Consider the following 18,812-nt stretch of genomic DNA (forward strand, 5'->3'; position numbering starts at 1 on the left):
TAATAAAAAACTCTATGTTAAAAAAAGGCATTGTATTTTGTTATACCAAAGAGAGATTTGGGGCCAAATTATTTTATAAAAATAGTCAAAATTGGCTTTTGACTCTATGGTTTAGTGAAACCTTTCCAACAGATTCTTTTTTTTTTTTTTTAAGAATTTATTTATTTATTCATGAGAGACACAAGAGAGGGGCAGAGACATAGGCAGAGGGAGAAGCAGGCTCCCTGTGGGGAACCTGTTGCAGGACTCCATCCCAGGACCTGGGGATCACCACCTGAGCCAAAGATAGATGCTCAACCACTGAGCCACCCACGTGCTTAGATTCATTTTTTTTCTTAAATATTCAATATGAGAGGTTCCTGGGTGGCTTAGTTGGTTTAGCCTTGGACTCCTGATTAGAGCTTAGGGTCATGAGATGGAGCTCCAAGTGGGGCTTTGCACTCAATGTGGAATCTGCTTGAGATTCCCTATCCCTCTACCACCTCCCTCAATAAATAAATAAAATCTTTAAAATAATTCAGTGTATATCGATATAGTGTAGGTATAGTGATAGGTACATTTTCTAAATGCAGTATTGCTCAGTAATTATCAACACAAATGCAATGAAGTTTACAGTGAAGAAGCAAGGATTTGAACATAATGAACTTAATTGTTCTCAACCTGTTGTTATTTCCACTGAATCACATTTTTTTTGTCAGATGAATAGATACACACTACTTAGTTGATAGACAACTGAAGTATAATTCTATTTTATGCAGACTGGAAAAATTAATATTCATAAATATTTATGAAGAGTAGTTGGAGCTTTTTTTCCATTTCAGTTATATCTGGGTGTGTTTTTCATATTACTACTAAGGGATGAATATTTTTATGATAATTAATCTCTTTCATGATCTAAAACTGAATAATAGCACATGAATCGCTACTTGTTATTTTTATGTAACTATAAACATAGATTCTTTTACTCTAGGGAAAGCAAAAATTACTCTGTTTTGCAGGAGTGTACACTTTCATATTTATGTCCAGAATAGGCAAAAAACCACCAAAAAACATAACCCCCCCAGAACAGCTGTTTCATTAAATTTCTTTCTTCTCAATCACTGTATTAATCATGGCTCTTTCAATATCTCCTTTTATTTTCCAAAAATATATAACTTTCTTATTTGACTGTTCCCTTATGTTGCATTTTGATTTTGCCAAGCTGATGAATTACAAATGAAGTTCACAAAAAAAGATTGTCCCCCAAAGAATATTACTTTATTTCAGATTGAGACACACGAATTAATGCCCTCTTTCCCCCCTTGTGGGTATCTGAGAACTCATTGCTTCTTCTTTGTTGCATTTAATTTTAGTATAAAGAACAATTGCTTGCATTATGAGACTCTGAAGCCTTCTCCAGTTTGTTCTAGGTTCTAGACAGTTAGATTTTAGTTTAAATTAAAGGAGATTTAATCTTTATATTTTAGCGTTATAGAAGTCAAGAATTTGTAAGCTGACTGATTTGGAAAAGGAATAGTTTAAAAAACATTAAGGATATATATCCTCATCTGAGTAGAAAGCCAAATTTGAAGAAATAAAAAGAGAGAGAAGGTCAACAAAAGGAATTATGGACCATGACTAATGTCAGTAAAATATAGTCAATTGAGTTAATAGTTTGAATCAAACCAGATGATGGACTGATTGACAAATTAAATATTTTGGCATCATAAAAACATAGAGTTTAACTTGGGATATAAGAGATAGTTCAAGATGGTTACGTTTATAAAATAACTAGAGCAGCAGGTTAATTTTTTTTTTATCCTTTGCGATGGGGTGGGAGGAGTGTAAAGAGGCATTCATTCATTTGCAATTCAATACAATTCAGCAAGTCTTTATCAAACACTTATTATGTTCTACACCTTTTCCTAGTTACTGGGATTAGTATTTTTAAATAAATAATTTATGCTGGAAGTTTTAGTTTTAAACAAATTGATTTCGTTAGAAGAAATTGATTTCGTTAGAATATGGCAGAGGAATTCTGTTACCTGGGACAAAGATGTCAGTTACAGAATCGCACTATAACACACTTTACTCTATCTGGACTCATAGGGCTGTCCTCACATGGTCCAGATTCACTGAGCAATTAGAACCTTTTACATCAACTTTTCCTCCCTGTTGAAAGAAAAGCTTGTCTGAGTGTATTCTTGCTTAGGTATTTAAAATGAAACCAATAGGGGCCTCTGGGTGGTTCAGTGGTTGAGCACCTGCTTTGGGCTCAGGCCATGATCATCCTGGGATGAGTCCCTCATCGGGCTCCCTGCAGGGAGCCTGCTTCTCCCTCTGCCTATGTCTCTGCCTCTCTCTTTCTCTGTGTCTTTCATGAATAAATTAATAAAATCTTAAAAAAAAAATAAAATGATACCAATAGTTCAATCCATAATCAAACACTGATGGAATCACACTTAGGGAAGAAGCTGAACTTTGCTCCTTTCCCGTTTCCATACATTCTAGGTCATTTGGTGATCTAGAGTCTAAACATGCACATAAAAATAATAAATAAATTAATTAATTAAATAAATAAATAAAACATGCACATCAAAATTGAGTCTTTTCTCCCCTAAAGGTATCACAGTGATCTGATCTTTCCTGAAAACATTTTTAACTCATCACTTTCTATAGATTCCCCTATCATGTTGGAACAAAACTTGTTGCTGCTATTATGGCCTAGGAAGAGAAATTCAAACTTTGAGGAAATGCATATTTTGTTTTCTATCATCTGTTCTACTCTATACAGAACTATTTCTTTTCTATCTGTATACTCCTTGGAATACTTATAAAAGACAAACATATTACTGCTGCTCTGAATTTACAGAATTATTCAATCATGACCCTATAAGAGCATACCATGTAGTGTGTATGTAGAGATCTGTGAAGAAATTAAACAATACAAGCAAATAAAAATAAACACTCCAAGAAAGGTACACAGTGCTTTGAGGGTGATAAATTCTCCCACAGAGATCAGAAAAACTCTCTACACAGGTAGTATTTGGTTTCTTTTGAAAGATGATAGAGTTTCTTTTTTATTCTTCCCAATTTTCTACACATGCAAGCATGGGAAGGTATGTTTGGTGGTGTGTTGAAACAAAGATGTTCAGGTGTAAGATGACACAAGGGATGCTTTTCAGAAGTCTATAGCTGAGGTGCAGGAATCATGAGAAGAAATTTAGACTATCCACTTCTGTAATGAAGTTCCTCTCTTTGAAGCTCGACCTATGAAAGTCGTAGAGGATGTCATGTTCCAGGAGAACTTGGCTTATGTTGGGAATATGAATTGTTCTCCCCTCATGTACAAATTATAAAAAAGTACAGCATTTCTCTGTTTACATAGGTATTTGTTTGGAGACCTGCTTGCAAGCAACAGAACTATCTCTTCCTAGTTTAATTTTTTAAAAAATATTCATTATCCCAGGCTCCTGGGATCAAGTTCTGCATCAGGCTCCCCATAGGGAGCCTGTTTCTCCCTCTGCCTATGCCTCTGCCTCTCTCTCTCTGTCTCTCATGAATAAATAAATAAAATCTTTTAAATATTTATTTATTTATTTATTTATTTATTTATTTATTTATTTATTTGAGAGAAAGAGAGCTTGAGCATGTGGGGGAGAGGCAGAGGGAGAGGAAGAGAGAGAATCCTCAGCAGACTCCCCACCGAGTGTGAAGCCCATTGTGGGGCTCGATCCCAGGACCCTGAGATCATGACCTGAGCTGAAATCAGATACTTAACCAATTGAGCCACCCAGCCATCCCTTACTAGCTTAATTTTTAAAATAATTTATTAATGGCCATTTAGAAGACAAAGAGATATGGACTCCAAAGCTGTGAAACCAGGTACAATATACAGCAACAAGGCAGGATCTTTTCAGTCACTGTTGTCTAGTTGCTTACACTCAGGGCTGCATGCAGGACATCCCACCAAATGCCATTTCTTTTTTTTTTTTTTTAAGATTTTACTTATTTATTCATGACATTTCATTTATTCATGACACACACACACACACACACACACACACACACACAGAGCGGCAGAGAGAGAAGTAGGCTCCATGCAGGGAGCCTGACATGGGACTCGATCCTGGGACTCCAGGATCACGCCCTGGGCTGAAGGCAGGCGCTAAACCGCTGAGCTTCCGGGGCTGCCCCCAAATGCCATTTCTAAACAAGTAAATGGAGATGCCTGGGTAGCTCAACCATTGAGCATCTGTCTTTGCCTCAGGTCGTGATCCTGGAGTCCTGGGATCGAGTCCTGAATCAGGCTCCCTGCAGGTAGCCTGCTTCTCCTCTGCCTGTATCTCTGCTTCTCTCTGTGCCTCTCTTGAATAAATAAATAAATCTAAAAACAATAAATAAACAATTAAATATTTCTGTCCCAAATTTGCTAAAGATCAATTTCCCTGAATGAAGCTTCCATAGATTATTGCTTCATTCCAAATTCAAGTTTCATATAGTTGTATCAGATTGGAAGGATTAAGTCATATGTTTACATTTGCATTGAAAGGGTGTTTCCTGAATTCTACTCCAGAAGAACAGGATTCATAATGTGGGAAATGACAAAGTATAACAAGGCTGTTCAAAACACATAATACTATTATATATTATTATATTATTATGCATTAGCAATCCACAAATGAAATATTATTGCATATTAGTAATTCATAAGTAAGATAAATCTATATACACCCGAATAGATCATTATTAGGCAATGTTCTTTTTCACTCTTGGAAACATCTATGTATATCTTATTAAATGCAATACTCCTACATATTATTAATCAATTTTTGTTAAGTTAGGCTGTGATAAAAATAACTCCCAAATCTCAGTGTCTTAAAACAATCAAGTTTTCTTTCTTACTCATGTAACATCATCTTTGTGAGGTTATCTGTAATATTATTACTGTTCACTTTGCGATGGCCATAATTGTATTCTACATTCTATATGTTTTCTTCATTGTTTGATCCAGGCTAAGGAGCTGTTGGTATCTTGGACATGCTGTTTCCATTCAAGAGGGGGAAAAGAGAGAAAGAGAGACAGAGAGAGAGAGACTAAATCAAATAATAGTAATAACAACAGAACCACATAATCACTCTAAAAGCATCTGCTTGAATATGGCCTACATCACTAACAATCCCATTGGTCAAAGCAAATGCAGTGAAATTGTTAAGCCTCATACCATTTGGGTAGGAAAGTGAAATATTCTTTTAGAGGGGACAGTGAATAAAGAGCAATAATAAGAAACTATTTCTATTCTCTTTCATCATTTCAAATAGCTGTTTCCCAGCCTTACTTATACTGATCTTGTCTATAAGGAATACCCACCAAATTTGCATCCAATACTAGCAGTGACCCAATCTAAAATATTGTGCCAATTTCTACCACATGACCAAAAAAATATCTGGTCACACATTTGTGGGCTACATATAAAGGCAGACAGGGCTCTTCCATTTGGGAAGGGAACATATGGTGATATACAGGAGTCATTCTTTCATAGCAATTCTGAAATCATACCGAGTAGACAATCATTTGTTTTTTAGATTCCACATATAAGTGAAACCATATGGTATTTGTTTTTCTGTCTGACTTATTTCACTTAGCATAATACCCTCTAGGTGGACAATCAGAGGGCCTCCTGTGAAAGAATATTAAAATAAAACCCCGTCTTTTTAGATCCAGCTCCTGCTCCTTGGAATTAGCTCCTTAGTCCATTGTTCTTGTTGACTCTGGCTACATTTATTGGAAGGTTCCTCCTTTTCTATGGTCTTTCTTTTCCAGATGCTATTGCACAATCCAAGTGAGGCATTGGAGAAAATGCCTTATTTGGGGTCTTAACAGATTTCTCATTCTACTTTTGTTTACAGAAGGTGGAAGTGGCAAAACACAGTTTAAGCCTCAAATGGTCAGTCTCTTTTAATTTAGGTTGTTGGCTCCTTTAGAATTACAACTGTTTTAATTTATTTTACTCCAGGAAGCCACTCGTACAATTTTTTTGAAACCTATCTTTATAGTTTCCTAGATTTGCTTAAAGGTAAATCAAGCTTATTATGTTTCCATGAGGGAACCACGGCTTTTATATCTTTTTTCTGAGCCATTTTATCACTTGAAATATCTTAATAAACACTACCTTAATGAATTGAGAGGTTGCAAATATAGACATGTTTTCCCAACCCTTGGATTGGACATCGCCATGATGTTGAGTCTTCATTGGACTCTTGTTTTTCAAAGTATTTCTCAAATTGATCTTAGGCTAGTAGGAGAGGGAAAACAGTTTCATATGGCAACTGCCTGCCAACAGTTCCAGTTGTTTCTGATTTCATATTTTTTCAATAACTTATCAAATGCAACTAAAAGCAATTAAGTAAATCTAGTAGCATTCTGTTTTTCAATGTCTTTCCCTAAAGCTACAGGATATTTTATTTATTATCTTCCAAGTTATTGCAGATCAGTTTATCACTGCATAATATTTTTTTCCTCATTTTTCTAGCCTTCAATAAGTTTTGTTTTGTTTTTTGTTTTCTGTTTGTGTTTTTATTTATTTATTTATTTAAATTTTTACCCGTTAGATCAATGCCCTCTATTTTGCTTGCCTATCACGGCAGTACCTTACTCCAGACTATTTCTGTATTGGCCAGCTTTTTCTAGGTTATGCTGTTGTAACAAATAATCCCCCATCATCAGTGGCTTGACACAATAAAAATTTATTTCTCACATATATCAAAAGTTGCCTGTATCTCTGATGCTATCACTTATGGATTGACTGCATTTATGCTTCACAAGTATTTCCTTTAGATTTACAGAATTGAAGGAGAAATTCCAGACTAATCTTGAAGAGGTGGAAAAAGAACAAAAATGAAATAACCTGATGGCTCTTAAAGTTTTTGCTTAATTGTAGCTTATATTCCTTTTACATTTCTTTTGCTGAAGTAACTAAAATAACCAAGTCTGGTGGCCATGGGACAGAATTATATATTCTTTTTATAGAGAAGACAGTGTATACATGAAAACTAATAAAATCTACTACATTTATCAACTTTCCAATACTAACTTTTTATTTCTCTATTAGGACATGTTAATTTTTTCTTGCTAAAAAAAAAACAATTGAGATAAGAGTAATTTATTCATTTAAGAAAATATATATCAAGATCTCTGAAAAAAAATAGTGCCTGTACTCAATACCAATGTATAAGATGACAAAAAATGTTAATCTGATTTTCAGAAGGCTTGATAAACAATGTCAAATTTGTTGAGAAATGTATCATTTGAAAAATATCTCTAAGTGGAACTATGTAAAAATACTACTACTACTACTAATGTAATTATAATAACTAACATCTCTTGAGTGTTTACTATTCCAGATACTCTCTTTGTTTTATTTTTTAGAGACAGCACGAGAGAGTGTGAGGATGAAGGGGGGAGGGGCAGAGAGAGAGAGAGGGAGAGAGAGAATCTCAAGCGAACTCCACACGCAGTGCAGACTGTTTCACTGCAGACTTCCGCAGTGCAGAGGTAGGGCTTGATCTCATGACCCTGACATCATGACCTGAGCTGAAACCAAGAGTTGGCTCCCTAACCAACTGAACCACCCGGGCACCTCATCCAGATACTGTCTTTAATTTCATCTAAACCTTATTTTATTTTATTTATTTTTTAAACTTTATTTTAAATGAGAAAGCTGAAGTTTGACTTAGGTCATAGAGAAAAGAAGTGAAGAACAAAGATATGAAGTCAGTTCTATCTGATTTAAGAGACCAGTTCCCAATCATTAAGTTTGGATATACAAGTTTTATATGTGTCTTCTTATTTTATGATACATTTCAAATCTAATTTCAAATCTAAATTTAAACATGATATTAAATGGGGGATTCTTGGGTGGCTCAGCAGTCTGGCGCCTGCCTTCGGCCCAGGGCGTGGTTCTAGAGTCCTGGGATCGAGTCCTGCATTGGGCTCCCTGCGTGGACCCTGCTTCTCCCTCTCCCTGTGTGTGTGTGTCTTTCTCTCTGTGTCTCTCATGAATAAATAAATAAAATCTTAAAAAAAAAGATATTAAATGGAGTGATCAATGATGGACTCTGCTTGGTTAGAGTCTAATTCATCTGGTGGGAAACTTTTGATCCCATGCTAATGGCTGAAATTCCTGTGCTCTGGATAAGCAAGAAGCTAAAAGTAAAGAGGCAAACATTAAAATAAATCTTCAGATTTCACTCAAAAATTATAATTCATACAAAAACAGAATGTGCAAATTTTGCATACTTGTGGGAGGCACTACAGGATAAAAATATGATGGTCTTAGAAGCATATCTACACTCTCATGGCCACACTTAATGCTGCGTTAGAGAAGTACACATGGAACTCAGCAGTAGCTTGGAGTCTGGGCCTCCTGCTTTGTTCAAATTGAACCTTAGTGAGCCAATGTTGACAAGATGAGTGAATTATCTTGCATACAGATGCTATTGCACCATCAATTGCACAATCATTTACTTGGGCTCATTGTGATTTAATAGGAAATGGAATCCTGGGGACTCTATTTAATACCTGTTCTCAGTCAGGTAAAAATGCCTCCAGGAAAAGATTAGCTTCCTCTAACGTATCTGATTCAGAGACCCAAAATAGGAGAACTAAAGAAGCAGGAAACAACATTAAAAACCCCTGTGAACAAGTTTTGCTGGTACTTGTTATTACTTTTTAGTTGGCTGTTTTGCTAGAGTCACTTGAAATTCCCTTATAAGCCTAGGTATGGTTTGTCATTTGCCTGTTGATCCAAGCAAACACCTGGACCTTTTTAAACCTGAGAGGGAATGAATTGGTGGGGATTCCTTCCCCCACCTAAGCTTTACTGAGATATAATTGACAAATTATAATATATTTAAAGTGTACAAGATGATAATTTGCTATATATGTACATTGTGAAATAATTTCCACAATTAATCAAAACATCCATTACTTCACAGTTAACTTTTTAAATTTATTTGTTTGGTGGGAACACTTCAGACCTACGCTCAGCAAATTTCAGGTATACAATACACTATTGGTGTGTAGACACAATGTGTTATACATTAGAGTCTCAGAACTTAAACTCACCTTATAACTAAAGATTTGTCCTCTTTGACCATCCTTTCCCCCATCTCTGCCATCCTTCAGCCTCTGGCAATCACCATTCTACCTTCAGTTTCTGTGTTTTACCTTTCTTTCTTTTCTTTTCTTTCTTTCTTTCTTTCTTTCTTTCTTTCTTTCTTTCTTTCTTTCTTTCTTTCTTTCTTTCTTTCTTTCTTTCTTTCTTTCTCTCTCTCTCTCTCTCTCTCTCTCTCTCTCTCTCTCTTTTTCTCTTTTTCTTTTTCCCATAGAAGTGATACCATATAGTATTTACTTTTATCTGGCTTATTTAAGTTAGCATAATGTCCTTCATCTTTACCCATCGTTACAAATAGATTTTCCTTTTTTTCCCCTTTTTTTCCTTTTTTTGGTGTGATATTCTATTATGTGAGTGTATGTTTATGTATGTAGATAGATAGGGTTTTTTTCTCTAGCAATCGATATAAATATGTTTACATTTTAAAAATCCATCCCTCAATGGACACTTAGATTGTTTCCATTTCTTGGCTATTATGAATAATGTTGCAGTGCAGTGAATGTGGAAATGCAGGTGTTTCTTTAAGATAGTGCTTTCCTCTGCTTCGGATAAATGTCCAGAAGTGGGATTGCTGGATCATATGGTAGTTCTATTCTTTTTTTTTTTATTGTAAGGTTTTATTTATTTATTCATGAGAGGGAGAGAGAGAGAGAGAGAGAGAGAGAGAGAGAATGAGGCAGAGACACAGGCAGAGGGAGAAGCAGACTCCATGCAGGAGCCCAACATGGGACTCGATCCCAGGACTCCAGGATCAGGCCCTGGGCCGAAGGCAGATGCTATACTGCTGAGCCACCAAGGTATCCCTGGTAGTTCTATTCTTATTTGTTTTTGAGAAATATCCATACTGTTTTCACAGGTCAGATTCCTTTTGATTAGTTCCAATAGGATTGGACAGAGCCAACTAAATTATACTAAGAAAAAAATCTGTAGTCAATCTCAGCTCTCTCTCTCTCTCTCTCTCTCTCTCTGTGTGTGTGTGTGTGTGTGTGTGTGTGTGTGTGTATGACAGAGAGAATCTCATGACATTTTGAAGACCGTCAGATTGATAGCTGGTCTCTGGGGCTACTTAGATTATTTGGTTGGACAGCAGTAGCCTTAATTTAATCCCCCTGTCAACCATTTAACCTGAATCTGACATAACTATAGACTCTACAGTATTTTAGGGATCTCCAAAGCAAAATATTGAGACACGTTTCTTCTTTGCATTAAATCTTGGCTTCTGCCTACATGTGCTAAAAATAAGAATAGGCAATCAAGTTCAATCCACAGTACGGTACATTTACAGCCTCTAGATATTTGACAGAGCAGGTAGGAAGGAGGTAAAACATGGATTCAGTGTTTGGAAGACAGATGTTGTGTTGTCTCTTTCCAGCCTGGTGAGTATGGACTCTGCCAATTGCACTAGACTGCAAGGTTTTGTTGAATCAATTCTGAGTTTTGGTCTGGGAAAAGCACTTTCCTTTTTGATTCTTCTGGCTGTTAAAAGATGCCCTGGAGTTTTGTAGAGAGCCCATTAATTTTTCTTATTTTAATATCTCATTTATACAGTTCATAATTTATATAGTTTAAAAAGTCAGATTGATCCTGAGAAAAAGTACCCATTGATATGAAAATCAATATCCCTATTCTGCTCTCTTCCCCTGTTGTCCTCTTCAGAGGCAAGACCTTTCAAATATTTTCACTGATATTTTTTTTGTATTTACTTCCGTATCTCTAAATAATTTGCTTATATATTACTTCTTGATGTTTTCATTTCAGAAATTGTCACTTGGTTTTTGTTTTACCATAGAAGATGAGAATTTAGCTTGATTTCCTTCCCCTGCATTCTTTATTCATTTACTTCCTCTACCTTCCGATTTACCTGCCTCTTAATATAATTATATTATATTTTAGTCCAATTAATAGTTAATATTTTCCTTTTATGACATGAACGGAATAGTCATGCTGACCTTGGGTTTGATATCCTCTGTGTGTTTATATATATATATATATATATAAATTATATATATATAATTATATATATTAAATATATTATATATATTATATATATAATTTTATTTTATATAAATTTTATAAAAATTTTATTTATATTTTATTTTATTATATATTATATATATAGTTATATATATATATATAATTTTAAGAACTATCTGAGATGAAGGCAGGCATAATTTTCTGCATTGTATTATGGTAACCTTTTTTTTCCCCTCTGGAAAACGTTTTGTTCTTCCTGAGGTATTTTGTTTGCTTCGCTTTTTATGTATTTAGCACAACGCAACCTCAGATTAAATACTAGGTGTCCTACCAGCTTCTATTCTTGATGGAATTTTTGCCAGAGTATTCATTCTTTCTGCTCCTCTTTAGACTGGCGGTCCCTCAGCCTAATTTTTACACTATCCCTGGAAGGACTCCCTTTTTCTCCTTCCTGTGTTAGGATCAACCTTGGTCTGTGGTGATGACTCATCTTGGGTGATTCTTTATCCGTAAGTTGACCACTCCAGGACATGTATTGAACCATTTTCAGGCTCATAACATTGCCTCTAAGATTAGAAAAGCCCACTTGTTTATTGGGTGGATCTCTAGGTCTCTCGAAGGCTTGTTTGATGGGAGTCCACTGATTCCTCCTCTTTTGAGAGTGATACCTTTGCTGACAAATGTACCTAAGGTTTCTCATGTAAGGACTCCTTATCCTTTCTTGAGACTAAATTTCTGAAATCTGACCAGTCTCCAGCTGTGGGCAGTTTGCGACAAGATCTGGATATCTGTTCCTCTAATTGACTTTCTATCAACTCTCCTTATTATGCTAACCCTTTTATTTCCACTTTCAAAACTATTCGTAGTTCCTATACATTAGGGAATTCAGGGAAAATTAAATTGGACATGGCTTTACTCAGTTCTATATTAAGATTTAATTTTCTTGGATTTGCTAAGTCATTTGATACCAAACCATCTACTTTGCATTTTCTAATATTTTGTTATTTTTCCTCTCCGATTTCTCTCAATCTTTGTGGATTTATGCATTAAAAAATCTTTTATTGTCATTTTAATGAGGTTTTGGAAAAGATCAAAAGTAGATAAGTATATTCAACTTTCCATCTTTTCCAAGGAGCCCACCATGTATACATATTTTAAAAATATTCTTTTTAAAACAGTACAATGAAAACAAAGCATTTAAATCCTGTCTCTCTTTCTTTAAACAACAAATATTAAACTTGAACTGTTACATAACTACAAAAAAGTCTTTTCACAAGATATTTGCTGTGCTTGAAATATTTATTGTGCCAATACAAGATGTTAATCAGTTCAAACTATGTGTTCTTAATTATCAAGATTATTAGATGACCTCCCAAAATAATCACTTGGGGAAACATTACAAAATCTCTCTCCCCCAGGGGCATGCTGGCCAGTTTAAAAGGGATTTTTCTGTATTTCTTGGAGAAAAGGGACATCATGTGTCATGTATTATATGGTACTGATGATGTGGAATGGATTGTCCTATGAAAAGTGAGTGCCATGTCACTTAAAGTGCTGAAAGAGAAGCTGGGTAACCACGTGTCAGGGATTCCAGTGTGTTTACTTGAGGTTAGAATAAATGAAGTCTAAAACTCCTTTCCACTCTCTGTGTACCAATGAGTCTATGAATTTTGGTGAGAATTCCCCTCAAATTTGCACCCTTGAACATTAGCTCTGTTGTGGTATGATGTTGATCTTATGCTATGCTTGGAGGAGCCAACTGGTCTTAGATCCTAGGTTCCATGTGGGCTGGTTCTGTGTCCATTTTATGCACCACTCTGTCCCTCGGGGCTGACGTTGTGATTGCTCATATCGGATGCTGAAGACACACTTAAAGAAAAAAGAGAGAGGGATGCCTGGGTGGCTCAGTGGTTGAGCATCTCCCTTTCCGGGTCCTGGAATTGAGTCCCTCATCGGGTTCCCTGCATGGAGCCTGCTTCTCCCTCTGCCTATGTCTCTGCTTCTCTCTCTGTGTCTCTCATGAATAAATAAATAAAATCTTTGGAAAAAAAAAAGAGAGAGAAAGGGAGAGACAGAGATAGAGAAGAAAAGATAAAAGAGTTCAGAATGTTGAGGGATTCTAGAAAAATAGCAGCAGCACCAGTGCTGTTGTGTATTATTAGAACTTTCATTCAGGGTAGGATAACTCTAAGAGAGAGAGTCATGGGATCCGGGGTCAACCTTAAAGAGAACAGTCAGGGCTTACTTTCTGGGTCCTTCTCTCATCTAAAATGTTTTAATCCACATCGAGATGGAGGAGCAGTTAAGTAAATGTCACCATTGTGTTAGGTTTTATTATTTATTTAAAATTTTTAAAAGATTGTATTTAGTCATTTATTTGAGAGAGAGAGAGAGTGAGCAGCAGAGGAGCAGAGGGGAGGAAGGGGAAGGAATATCAGATTCCATTCTGAATGTAGAGCCTCACACAGGGCTCCATCCCACGACCCTGAGATCATGACCTGAGCCAAAACCAAGATTCAGATGCTTAACTGACTGAGCCACCCAGGCGCCCCCGTTGTGTTTAGTTTTGAGAGCCTCTTCATCTAGCTCTCAATTTCATAGATGAGGTGATTGAATCTCAGAGACTTTAAGTGACTTGGTTAGATAAACCAAGGCTCAGAAGTTGAGTACAGTAGGTACTCATTTTTTCCCCATACCATGACATTTTTCATGATGTTGTCTCCATTGTCTTTTATTTCATTATTTTTTTCTGTTGTCTTTTGTTGGATAACAGAATTCAAGAACACTCAGGGGAGTCTGAGGCTGTGTGGGACACTGCCTTGTTGGTGATGGTAGTGTTGATGGGGATAAAGCTAAAGAGAGTTGATGTTGTGTTCTGTTGTGACATGATTTTTTTTAAAGCACCAGCTGGCAGTTAGCCAACACAGCCTCTTCCTTGGCCTAGAACACTGGAATGCCTTTATAAACCATAGCCTCTTTTCTTTGGAGAAGTTAGAGTTGAAATCTCTCAGGTCAAGAAGCTGGTAACATCTTTTTCACTCTCAGATATTAACATAGAAGTAGAAGAAAAGGCAAGAAGGATTGGGAAAAGGGTTATTTGGGATTTTAGGGATGACTTCCATAATGAGGCCTGTACAGGAAACTTTCTAGTTAATATAATATACCTGTGAAAGCTGTTGTGCCATAATATTCCCAGACATTTTACATAATGTGTTAACCAATAAAAACCCTACATTTTTGAGAATTTAAAGTTTCTTAAATAGCCTAAATTTGACAAGATTCTGAGTGTAATTTGTTTAGAATTGGCTCTTTAAAATTTTAAGCAATTATATTTGGTTTTCCCCTAATTTTCCCAAAGACTTGCAAACCTTGTTTGTATGTAAGTTACGGCAAAATAAGACTTTGGCTTGGATAAACTAAACCAAGAAATCTCCAAAATGCATTGTTTCACTGTCTGTACTCATCATGTTGTCTTCATGTTAAACTTGCCTTTATTTATCACACATTAATGGAGGGAATTTCATTGCTGTGAAATTGCCCATGACTCATAGTTAATATTAAATAAAATATTGCTATTGATTTTTTTGTAGCATATGCAGCATGGCCAATTTGAGCAAGATTCTTTTAAGGCTGTTTTTTTCTTCTTTGCTTCAACTGTCTTGACCAAGAACATCATCACTCTCCTGTTTCTCAAACTCAGAAATGGAACTCTTCTCTCATCTAAAACTGGTTGCTTTTTTCAATCCTGATACTTTTTTTGTTCTTAAATAAAGGTGCCATACTAGTTCTCTCCTTTTTAATTTTTTTAAAGATTTTATTTATTTATTCATGAGAGACACAGAGAGAGCCAGAGACCTAGGCAGAGGGAGAAGCAAGTTCCCTGCCAGGGAGCCCTATGCAGGACTCGATTCCTGGACCTCAGGATCATGCCCTGAGCTAAAGGCAGATGCTCAACCACTGAGCCACCCAGGTGCCCCAAGTTCTCTCCTTTTTAATTCTGTGGTTTCTGCTCTTGTCCATGTCTTCACTACTTAAACCTAGGGTATTGAGTGGGGTCCTAACCACAGCCTGTGTTCAGGCTTTCCCACTGTATCCTACTCCCTCTCTGACCTCTATCAGTGGGATCACACATGAGGAAGTGCTGTAGATTATGGTGGCTTAGAGCACCCCAGTGCTTAATCACAGCTCTGCCTCAGTTTAGCTGTACTCCCAGGGCAAATTATTTTAACTCTCTGTGCCTCTGTTTCATGATATCTAAAATGGAGGTTATAATAGTGACTGACTCTAATGTTTGAATTTATGCATGGAAAACATTAAAAACAGTGCCCAGAACATTGTAGTTGCTCATTATGTGTTAGCTATTATTATTGAATTTCAATATTTGTTCCAACATGGTTTGTTGTTGTTGTTGTTGTTGTTGTTGTTGTTGTATTTTTAAGCTTGCATCTGTTGAGCATCAACTATGTGACAGTGACTCTGTCAAGGAGATTTATAATGTTTCATCATATATTGCTCGTAGAGGAGGGCTATTGTTATCCTCAAAATGCAGATTAGGAATTGAAGCTTCAGGATGTTAAATCACAAGGTCAAATCTCAGAGCTAGCAAGGGGTACATCTGGGATTGGAATACAGACCTCTTTGATTCCAGAGCCTATGCTCTTATCCAATAGTCTGTTCTACCCCTGCATCTGAACTCGGGCCAGTGACTTAACCTAGCCATTTGTAAGATTGGCACAATATTGTCTTCAACAGAGAATTGTGTGAAAATTAAATAATGTTGTAAAGTGTTTACTCAAGCCTACCAATTAATAGTCCTCCAATAACTCCTATTAATATTACTATACACTATTATTATTATCTTAATGTTTTCAGTAATAAAAGTAATTTATCTTTAAAGATTTTATTTATTTATTTGAGGGAGCGAGAAGTGCATGCAGAGGTGCAGAGGGGAAGGAAGAGGGAGAGAGAATCTTGAGCAGACTTGGCACTGAGCCCAGAGCCCTACAGGGAGGCTCAACTCCACGATCCTGTGATCAAGACCTGAGCCGAAATCGAGAGTAAAGCCTAACAGACTGAGCTATCCAGGTGCTCCAGAAGTAATTTATTTTTAATATCAAATATCATGTTACTTTTCTTTTTCATTTTTTTCCATAGTTGCATCAATTTCTTACTTCTAGATTAACTTTAAAATTATTCCACCAAATTACTTACCTACTCTCAAAATTCTTCATTGGTAGTTTGTTCAGAATTGTGCTAAGATCAAAAACTAATTTTGGAAGAGGTGACATCTTTTTTTTTTAAAAAAGATTTTATTTATTTATTCATGAGAGACACAGAGAGAGAGGCAGAGACATAGGCAGAGGGAGAAGCAGGCTCCCTGTGAGGAGCCCAATGTGGGACTCGATCTCAGGACCACAGGATCACAAACTGAGCCGAAGGCAGATGCTCAACCACTGAGCCACCCAGGTGCCTGAAAGAGGTGACATCTTTATTGTAGTTTTCTTATCAAGGGAACATGGAATGTCTTAACATAATAAGAAATAAGAAATGTTTCTAATTCTTTTGTTCTTTTGTGGCCTCATTAAAATTTTAGAGATATCTTTATTATAGGGGCTCTGCATATTTTCTTTATTTTCTTTCTGTCTTTGTTTATTTTTTTCCTTCTTTATTTCTTTCATTATTTTTTACAGAGAAGGAGAGAGACAGAGACAGAGAGAATCTTAAGCAGGCTCCACGTCCAGTGTGGAGCCCAACATGGGACTCAATCCCATGACCTTGAGATCATGACCTAAGCTGAAATCAAGAGCTGGATGTTCAACCTCATGAGCCATGCAGGTGCCCCATCTGTGCATATTTCTTTAATATTTTTATAAATATTTTATGTTTGGTTCATATTATAAGTGCTAGCTTTGCTCCATTTTCCTTAGGTTCTGTCATTTTTATTAGTTTTTCTGTATGTTGCTTTGATAATCTATTTCTCCTGCTCTGAAACTATGCAGGTAAGCAGTCAAATATTCAAAGATTTCACTGTACTTGTACAGAATGTTTCATTTGCTGTTAAAAGTATGCATTATACTGATATTATTCATACATTTATGTGTACTTATTCACTGGGTCACTCAATAGATGATATGCTATCATCTCCATTTGGGTCATGAGGATGTACATGTTCAAGTATAATACTGAAAGGCAAATTTTTGCAAACTTGTGCTTTTGTGTATAATAAATCCAGGCTCCTGCATTTCTTTGATTGGAATATCTGGGAAGCCTTGGTGGGGGTGGTAGGTTTTGAAGTTGGTCAGGAAAAACTGATAGACTTTAATGAAGGACAAATATCTTGAGATAAGACAGAGAATGAGGAAAGGAGGTGGTGAAAGAAGTGGATGAGAGAGAGGAGGTGAGAGAGGGAAATGAAGTGAGATAGTAATGAAGCGTATGACTATGAGTAGTTAAGGAGACACAATCTAGAAGTGTGAATATTTTTATGTGGTTAACCTCATGTTAGGGCAGTGATGGAAAATGGGGCTTTCGTGTCAACCCAGAGCAAGTGATAGAGGATATCTTGAATACTGTGTTGTGGAGGATACTGAGGCTAAGTCTGGGCTGTGTGGAGTAGTATGCTGTGATGTCAAACTTAGGCTCTAGCAGGATGAATGTTGGCTTCTTTGCCACATATTAGTTTCAATAATTTCTAGGAGTTGAATGACGACTCTAAGCAAGTTCCCTGGAAATAAAGCAAATTACAGGCATCCAGAGGAAGAGAAAGCTGGTTCATAAAGAGGAAAACTAAGTTAACCACATGACAGAGAAAAACTTTTATTCTACTATTTTGCCCAAACTGGCAAACAAATCTTTAATATTGGTAATATTTGTTAATAGTATGATCAGTATAGCCACTCAGACCCTGTTCTTCTCTTGTGGCAATATTCCCTATTGGTAAGAATGTCTTGACACCTCCTCCTCCATGTTGCTCAAGCCTGACTTGTAGCAGGGCGCTGCCTAACACTGGCATGTTGTGCATCGGATATGGGGTGAGAGACTTAGCACCATTTGAAATTCATTTGTTTTTCAGGGTTTGTGCTAGTCTTAGGTCTCTGAGAGATTTCTCTTTCAAAACAAAGAAACATAAACTTAGTGACATCGTTTCTTTGTTAAATTCTGAAAGTTAGACTCCCACTTTCTCTTTAGAGTTCAAATTTGGTGAGAGGGAAAGCCTGTATTTATGAGACTGTCTAGGAATTGATTCAATAAACTCAAAATCTAGTTGTTGGATAAGAGTCTCTGCAATAATAAGACTCTTTTTCAAATTCATATGCTCATAGGAAAATGTTTCCCCTCTACATAACTCCTCAAAGTGATTGCCACACAAATTCTTAACGTTATGTATATGAGATTATTGTTTTGTTCTTTTAAAATATAGTTTGTTCATAGTGAAATTAGTGTAGAGAAGATATTCTAGGACATGTTGAGATGGAAAATTACACGTTTGCTTTCGTCTTCTAAAAACTGTTTTTGAGGGATGCCTGGGTGGCTCAGCAGTTGGGCGTCTGCCTTCAGTTCAGGTCGTGATCCCAGGATTCAGGATCGAGTCCCGCATCTGGCTCCTGCGAGGAGCCTGCTTCTCCCTCTGCCTCTCTCTCTCTCTGTGTCTCTCATGAATAAATAAATAATATAGAAAATAATA

The sequence above is a fragment of the Canis lupus genome, chromosome 13, assembly GCF_003254725.2.
Source record: "Canis lupus dingo isolate Sandy chromosome 13, ASM325472v2, whole genome shotgun sequence".
In the NCBI taxonomy this organism is placed as follows: domain Eukaryota; kingdom Metazoa; phylum Chordata; class Mammalia; order Carnivora; family Canidae; genus Canis; species Canis lupus.